Below are 9375 nucleotides of genomic sequence, written 5' to 3' on the forward strand. Positions count from 1 at the left end.
ATCCTAAAGTTTTTAGTCTCATCGCTACATGGAAGCATTGAATGTAAATCTGTATATCTCATTGCAATGCTTGGAAGACATGGATGATGTTGAGAGATCATGTTTATTTATTTTAAGATGAGTCCTGATTTGGTCGATGCGACATGTCTTCTTTACCAAAATTCAGATTTTTAATCTCTCAACGCGCCACCCAAATTAAGCTGCGATGCCCTAAACACACTGCTTCCAGGGCCCAAGTGCCGCGCCGAATGATCAAATCGCACTGCAAGACCTCTGATTGAATCTGTACATTGACTAAACATAGAAATCGAATGGCCCTGATGTGCAAATCACACTCGGTGTGAATGCAGCTTAAGAGATATTCAGACTGTCCATTAATTAAGTGGGAAAGGGAATTATTTGAGAGATCAGAAGTTTTAACTTTCACTTCCTCAAACTGTCGAAGGACAAAAAAAATTTCAGTCTCAGTAGTATACTAATAAATCTTTTTTGGGAATTGTTTTTTAGTTTTGTCTGGCTTTTTTACCACCACCACAACTTAACAATGCATCAATGCCAGTGGATGCCTGTGTTATTTAAAAAAAAATGGAACAATGAGCAAGTTAATAGAAAGGTGGCACTCTGCAAGAAAAGTCAACACAATCTTGTAAGCTGTTCCAACTGGATGTTGATTCGTTATGATGCTTCAAGTGCGTCAATCAGAGCTAGGCGTTAACACCTACACCTAGAATGCACCACAAAGCTGAACTGAGAAATTAAACATGGTTCCTTCCTTTGGGTTAAGGCTGTGTGGAGTGCAAGCTGTCTTGAAAGCCATACAGGTCAGTGGGAAAAATCCCTTGGAAATGCAAGTTGCATCTAATTCATATTTTGTAACTTTTATCTATTTTTATCTATTACTCTTGATTCTGCAATGAGTATTTTATACAAAAAAAGAAACATAAGGCCCAAGGTAATCATCGTGAGAGGTCTTTACCTTATTCACCTCAGCAAAGTGGAGTTGCAGAACCATTAAACTGTCCTAAAGCAGCAAGAAATACTATCACATGCTAACTTCCCAAAGGCATTCTGGGAAGAGGCTGTAGCAAATTCACCTAACCGTTTGTTGGACGTTTAAACAATACAACAAGAAATAGTTAGATTGATTATGACAGATCTTAAGATCTCTAATTCATTGAGATGTCATCTTTTATGGAAACAGAAGGAAGAGATGTCCTGTTCAGAGAACGAAGTCACCATGAACAGATTTCTCAGATGAATTGATATCTCTGTCAACAACACTGCCAACAGAGGGGGCAGAGAGACAACAGCACCAAAGAAGTATGGACATGATGAGTATGCTGACATGATGAATGTTGATCATTATGCCAATATGTGCTGTAAACAAACTACTTTGAAAGTGCACAGAAATAGGAGGCTGCTGCTTACTTGAAATATCTGTCACTACTAGTACTACTTTTAGGCTTGGGACAGAAAGGTCATAGGGTCAAAATGGGTGTTCAAAGAGAGGAATAGGGGAAGGGATACAAGTGTGTACTTGTTGCTAAAGCTGACACACAGTTCTATGGTTTGACTATGATGAAAACTATTCAGGCTTTTATACATTTATACATTAACACAAGTGACACTTGCTGTTTATGTAGATGACTGGTCTTGATTACAGAATCAACTGAAAGCATAAACTGGCTCTTGTGAATCACTATAGGTAAAGAATGGTCTCTTTTTTCTCAAGAAGCAGCACATTCAAGCAATCCTTCGTAAATACAAGATGGATGATACAAAAAATTCTGCTACAACTCCTGCTGATGCCAATGTCAAGTTAAAAAAGTATTTTAGGTTCTGAGAACCCAAGTATCTATCAGTCCATATAGAGATGTATTCTGTATGTTACATGAATCACACAACTAGACTCACTCCAAGCAGTGTACATGGTTCTGTGTCAAAGGTCAATGCAAATCCAAACATCGCAGATCTGACTGCTGTGAGGGAATCTTGCTCTCTAGTATGAAAGATCAGAATCTGTAAATTTGGTCGGCTCCTCAGAGGCTGATTGGGCTGGGGATTAGGAGGACCGCTGCCCAACAACTGGCAACGCTTTCTTACTGAACGGAGGAGCAGTGAGCTGTCTCATGCAGAAAACCAGCTACAGTTCCACTTTCAACTGCTGAAGTGCAATATGTTGCACTTTTCCAATCAGCTCAAGAAGGTAGCTTGCTGATTACACTAGTGAACGGCCTTGGAATGCAGGCAACACCTACAGTGATTCTGGAGAACGGCTAAGGAGCCATTGCAATCACAAAGGGGTTCGTTCAAGAACAAAACTCATGGACGTTTGCTATTATTCCATCTGGGAATGTGTGCAGAAATGGCAAATAAAACCCCAATACTGTCTAAAAGATGGCACAAAGGCCATCTTTTATTTAATGAAGAGGAAAAACTTTGACTTTCCCAGTGTTTTTTTTTTTTTCCCAGTGTTAATCTGTTTTCAACAAGACATTGTTTTTGAGTTGGTTTTTTGTTGGAAAACAAGGGACTTATAAGGTAATCCTGCAAGCTTTTCAAGTTAAATGCTTATTTTGACATTTGTAATGCAAAGCATGGTTCTTTATAAAATATTTTAGAGTTTAGTATCTTACTGCCATTATTGAATGAAGTAGTAGTGTTGCAAAAAATGTATTTTGAAAACAAGAGTTTTAAAGTAGGCAAAAGCTGCCCTCTGTTGTATTTCTGTAGCTCCTGTTCTGTGATGCACAGAATAAAAACATAGCAGTCTGTTCACTGGGACTTCATGTGGTTTGGTTTACTTTAACTTTGCACCAGGTAACATCACACATTAATGACAGCTTTTTTTCTGAGATGTGGGTCTCCCTTTTTTAGCGGTAAGTGTGTGCTGTACATAAAAGGATCTCTCAGATGTTACATAACATAAGATACTTAATATGTCTTTTCATCACTTTGTTTTTGCAAATCCAGTGCCAGAATTTTTCAAAGTAAAATCAGCCCATCCCCTATGTTTTAGTCATGGTAATGGGTTCATCTTGATGTGGAGATGGGTCGGTTGCCTGCGATTAATCAGCAATAAGGGTGTGTCTGTAGATATCGTCACTGTCATGTTTAGTAACCCAATCTTAATTATTTAGATAATTTTACACGTTTATCCAGCACAAGTTGGAATTGGATTATTTCAAGCAAAAACTAAAAAAGACAGACAACAGAAATGTATATCTATACATAGATGGATCAATGGATCAAACCTAGGATAATTAGTCATGAAATTATTAGAAACAAAAAAAAAAGTACATGATTTATAAGGCTATGGTAAATATGTTATACATATATATATATATATATATATATATATATATATATATATATATATATATATATATATATATATATATATATATATATATATATATATATATATATATATATATATGGTAGATGGTACATGGCAAATACATTACTACCTTCCAAGAAGGCCCAAAGCGCTTTACAGTCATGGTCCCATTCACCCACGCACACACACAAATTCACACGCTGATAGCGGCACCACTGCCGAACACTGGCGTCAGCCTATAACCACCAGGGGGAAAGTGGGGTTCAGTGTCTTGCCCAAAGACACTTTGACACATGGGCGAGCAGGGCCGAACTAAATCTGCAAGCATCAGAGGTTGATCGCTTTTCCTCTGCACCGCGGCCGCCCTACTACATAAACACATAGTTCTGGCTGAAGCCACTTCTTTCTTTACAATCGTACACAAATTGTATTTCCTGTTGTGATGTTTGACTAGGACTTTGAACTAAATTCATGCAACTATCTTTGTCTATCTTTGTGTTTGAAAACACATAAAACTCTATGGCCATATCATCTAAATATTGTTTTTTTGTAACACAAAAAACAAACTTTGATTATTTCAATCTTCTCATTTATAATGACAATTTTTTCATTTTTAAGAAAGTGATCAGCGACCATATAAAAAATACCGTAATAGTGAATTAGAATTTCTGTTACTTTTTTCCTCTTTTTTTCTAATTGAACTTTTCAGTTCCATTCATATTTACAAAAATGCCTTCTGATTATTATTAAATGAATATTGCTGGAGAAAGTACATCTTCTTGGGGAACGGCCATGTGCAATAATTCTTCCTTCACTGGTCTTCATGCGCCTCAATTCTTCAATTCTCCTACAACATTAGCGATGGATCTACCTCTTTCTTCCCATCCTTTTTTTTTTCTTTTCCTCGTGTGTGTATTTCTTTCTCTCTCACACACACAAACACACTCCCTTTCTTCAGCCTCCTCACAGTCCAGATGGCCTAGCTGCCCCCACGCTCACTCCCCCACATAAATTCACTCCACCCCCCCCCCCCTCCTCTCCCCCTACGGGAACAGCACTCCCTTTCGAGGAGCAACTCCCCCACCACCACCATTAGAAAAAGAAAAAAAAAACACCATGGTGCACACACGCACACCTCTTCAAACACATCTCCACTGTCCATCCACAGACACATGCACACATACAGTACGCCCACGCACAAACACGCGGACACAGAAGATCTTGTTCAGAGATTTCTACTTCTGCAGCACAATGGCTAAGCAGGCAGAAGAGAAATGTTGCAACTGTAGGTGTGATGCATGACACAGACACACTTCGACATTGGTGATCTCAGATTGCTAATTCTTTTTGCTTTGGTTGGTAAGTTCTTGTCATTAAGGCGTCCCTTTGACAGCAGCCGGAGTTCTAATAATTCAGCTGTTACTAAGCACAAACGGCATCTTGAGAATGTCTTTTGTGCAATTCCCTGAAAAGAGATGCACGTTTTTGTGCGTCTCATGTTCGAGCTTTAAGATGAGTTTAAAGCTGCAGGAACAATGGTTTAAACACCAACCATAGCTTGAAGAGAAACCATCTTTTATTATTTGCCGGCAAGACAAATAAAGTAAATCACTAAAGAGAAGGGGATAAGGGAGTTTACTATTGACAGAGACCGTTTGTTCATGTTTGTAAAAAGAGGGGGGAAGCCTAATTTTATATAAATCTACATAAATATGATTGTGCTTTTTTATGTTCTAATGTTTGGGGGTGTAGGCCAGCGAGGGAGGAAGGTGCTGTTAGCAGTTGAAGTGATCACAGGAACCCATGAGCAAGGAAAGGGGAAGTGAACCACCCCCACACTGTTCCAAGGCCACAACAGCACTTTCCTTGAGGTTGGAACTATCTGACCTCAGTCACCATACACCATAACTTTAAATGCTCTCTGACAAAGGTACACAGAGAAAAAACTGGTCACTAAAGAGAGTCCAACCACTGGCTTCCTATTTTTCATTTAGAATTCGTCATTTTAGTTCTATTTTTACTATATGTTGAGATTTAAAAAAGGTTTCCACAAGAAGATTTTTATGAAAACCATCTTGCATAACGTTTTTTTTTATTTTCTTATCATCTAACATGCATATATGTCTTGCACACAGCAGAGGACATATCAAAGTTATGAGTGAGCTGCATGGTTTTAGTTAATCACTGAAACCTATGATGAACTAAAAATACATAAAACAAATGTTCAGAATTTATTCAGGTTGTGATACCATCAGATTCACTAAAGAGAGATTTACAATACTGAAATAATCTATTCAAATTGAGATCTTCTGTGCATCTCTCAGATCCATGACTGCAAGGAGCCAGAACAAAACCATTAGACTTCCACCACCGTGTTTAATATTGGGCGATATGAAAGATCACTTTACGTTTTCAGTCCATCAAAATGAATACGGTTTGAAAGTGTATTTGTTAAGCAGATTACAAACCAAAGGTGGGCTGCCGTAATGTTTAATGCTGAAAAAATTTGATTTTTCTTTCGCCACAAAAACCATTTGAATTCACTGTCTAACATAAAAACTGATTTTAAAAAAATAGTTCAATTTATTTATCAGTTTAGTAGAAGTTTTCTTATCAGCTTCTTGAAAAAGCTTCACATTTCATGTATATATATATATATATATATATATATATATATATATATATATATATATATATATATAGTTAGATATCTATATATACATATATATATGTTATTTTTTTTCCGTAATTACATATTTATTTTATGTATTTATTTATGTTTCGGGGAAATTTTTGTTAGTTTTTGTTCTGTTTACACACATGAACACTCCACAGCAACAAATCTCAGACTACTGGAGACATCTTCAGATTTACAAGTGTAAAATGTTTTTTCAAAAGTGAAAGCTTCAATCTTTAATATGGCTGTGTAATCTTGGTCTATATTTCTATTTCCTTAAAAGAGAAAAATATATATATAAAGATTTCAGCTGCAAACTAGAAACTGTGAAAAGGGATTGTTTGCGAATTCAGTTACAATAATTTGTTCTTATTTTTAAAGGCAGTGTTTGAAAATTAAAATATGGCATCTAGATGAGTTTTCATTATAGATAAATAAAAATAAAACCTTTTTTTATCCAGAAAAGTAAGAAGCCAAGAGGCAGCACAAAGGACAGTCGTATACCTCATGACCTCGTATCCCACAATTGCAGAGCCTGTGTTCAAAATGCTGTATTTGCGATTACTTAGGGTTTTCTTTTTTGTTTATTATTAAATACATTATACATATATATGGGCATATAATTATATATATATACATATATATGGCATATATATGCAACTCCCACAAAAATGGAAACATCATTAGGCTTCTTAGACTATGTATACATAAAATAATCTGTTAATTTTAAGCAAGTAGAAATTATTTTCAGAAATATATTTGTATTCACTCTAATAGTAATGGTAATAATAATAATAAATACTCCAGACATAATTATTCACTAAACTGTTGATTATTAAATGTTTTTTAAGTGGAGATTTTTATACATAACGCTGTGGGGCAACCAAGGTACAAAGCCATGAACTCACACAAATAAGTGTAAGAGTGAATGTGACGTAATTAAAAAAAAAAATCCCCAAAAAATCAGACATTTCTGAAATATACATTTTTTATTTATGGACTGCAGATAAAATTGTGTAAGAGAGACAACAAACACATTGTCTTCTCTATATTCTACACATTCAAAGCAGAAAATGGTTCATTTTTTTGAACAGTAAAACAGGAGTTATTATTGACAGATGTGTGTGCACACTATGTTACCTGGGTAACTTGGTTTAATCACTTCACACAGAGCTGCATCTCAATCTGACCTTTAACCCAGAAAAAAGGGAGGTCGCTGTGGTCACACCTCGGGTCCGTTTTCGTCAAAAAGCATTTTCCTCTGAAAGGAGGTTTGTAAAATCAGTTCTTGTGGGTTTAACAGCACCAGCTCTGATACATTTAACCATAATCCAGTTGCCCAGATACAATTACAGCCAACCGCTCTAAAGACTCACATGCATGCGGAGGTTGGACTAACAAAGAGCGAACTGAAGCATTGTTTGCTAATTATTGACTCCACCAAGACCATTTGGGATTTGAAATGAAGTCACTGAGCAAAAATCAGAGCGCCTCATTTTTAAAAGGGCTTCTTTTGGAAAACTACACCTCTGTTCATGCAGGTAAAAATGCTTTAACATCTATAAACATAGATCAGGTGTTTCTAAAAGCTTTATTTCAGTAGAAATAAGAGTATAAATGATTGAGAAAAATTAAAGAAATGACTAATATTGTAACTCTAATTGTTTGGTACGCTACAAACAGAAATAGGGATTGTTAAAGTGAAAAAAAGGATTTCCTTTTTGTGAAAAGTGCGTGACTATGGCTCTCTGCTTTATGGAGCAGTGCAGCCACAGCTCGGAAAGCATTGGTGCAACAATCGGCAATCTGACAGTCTCGGGGCGGACGCTGCACCGATTGGCCACTGCGCGTTGTTTCCTTCAGGTTTTTGCTACGTAAAATGGCACAGACTATAAAAGTGCAAGTAATTTCAATACAGTGGCATTGTACTGTTCCAATTATTGGGGGAAAAAGTTTTAAATGTTTAGATTTTAAAATAAAATTATAGTTATAATTTTTATTTTGGAGACATAGTTTAAAACTTTATTGTCTTCCACTCAGATTGGGGACCACTGTTCCACACATTTGAAAGCTTAGACATAAAAAAATATCTCATATATATTGTTGTGAGTGCATCTAGTTTTAACTACTAAGCTGTAAGTTTCCCAGGCAGCACATTATGTTCTAGTTTATAAAAATGAACAACAATGATCCCTAATGTTTAAATCTACGCATTGGCAGCGCAATATAAAAAACACTCATCATATGCTATCCAACATGTGCTCTGGAGTAATTGAGATGAGACTCATCCTCCCTGTGGACATTCAGACAGTTAGACCAAATAGGTGAATTCTTTATTTGATTTAAATAAACAATTAAGAGGTAACATTTTTTCCAACCAGTGCAGCACTCTTTGTTCTTTGGTTGGTGTGTGCATTGCTCCCTCTTCTGGTAAACAGGGAGTTATTCTGAGGTAGAGGAATTTGATTTGTTACATCTCAAATTAAAGAAGAAATAAACAACTGAAACACGGTTGAGTTGAATTCTTTAAGCCAAAAAAGGGCAATGTTTATTTTATTTTTTTTAGTTTTTATACATTGCTGTCATGTAATTCTCAGTTAGACACTTATTTCTTAACGAGGAGATTCACAAAAACAGAAAAACATAACAAAAAAGATTTAAAGAAATAGTGCTTCCAAAAAAAAAAGTTTTTTGGGGCTTTACCGTAACAAAGTATAGAATTTAGCTTTGATTAGAAGCATTTGACTCAACATTATTCCATTAGGTGTGCTTTTTTTTATTAATAATGTCCCCTTATGTGCTCTGCAGAAGCGAGTTGGCGTTTCATGGGCTGACGAACCTGAGATTGAGCCTTAAACCAACATTCTCAGGTTGGACAGTCCTAGAAAGCACCACTCAGTACTTAAAAAGGGACGGGCTCTCTTGTTCTGGCTGTTCTGTGTGGCTGACCGCGGGCTGTCCTCACTGAGCGCCAAAGTCCTGACAAAATTCAAATGGCTGCATTAAAAACCACAATTATAAATCCATATTTCAAAAGAACTACTTTGTAACTCCTGCATTTATCCCCACGACATCTATAAAAAAAGCATTTGCTTTAACTATTTTTTTTCTTTAAACCAGTAACCATAAATATTTTTAAAGAAGACGATGTGCAACATTTTTGTCCACTTTTATGTTGCTGTTGTATGATTTATCAAATGTGTGTCCATTGATATACCCAATACCTTTTATTTATTTATTTTTTGTCAAATTCTGGCGCCAATGTGAACACCAATAATTAGGCGTGCAAAACATTTTTGTTAATCAAAATTAACATTCATTCATTCAACCTTCGGGGTTGGATTTATTTCACTCCAGC

At 36.0% G+C, this 9375-nt stretch overlaps 1 non-coding gene across 1 annotated transcript; it reads right to left on the reverse strand.

The window, feature by feature from the left end:
- Positions 1 to 8818: 8818 nt before the first annotated feature.
- mir1388 (microRNA mir-1388) lies at positions 8819 to 8926 on the reverse strand. Its single transcript, NR_107109.1, has one exon. It is a non-coding gene; the product is annotated as a microRNA mir-1388 (primary transcript).
- Positions 8927 to 9375: the final 449 nt, after the last annotated feature.

This window comes from Oryzias latipes, chromosome 7 (genome assembly GCF_053564925.1).
Source record: "Oryzias latipes strain Hd-rR chromosome 7, Olatipes_Hd-rR_3.1".
Classification (NCBI taxonomy): Eukaryota; Metazoa; Chordata; class Actinopteri; order Beloniformes; family Adrianichthyidae; genus Oryzias; species Oryzias latipes.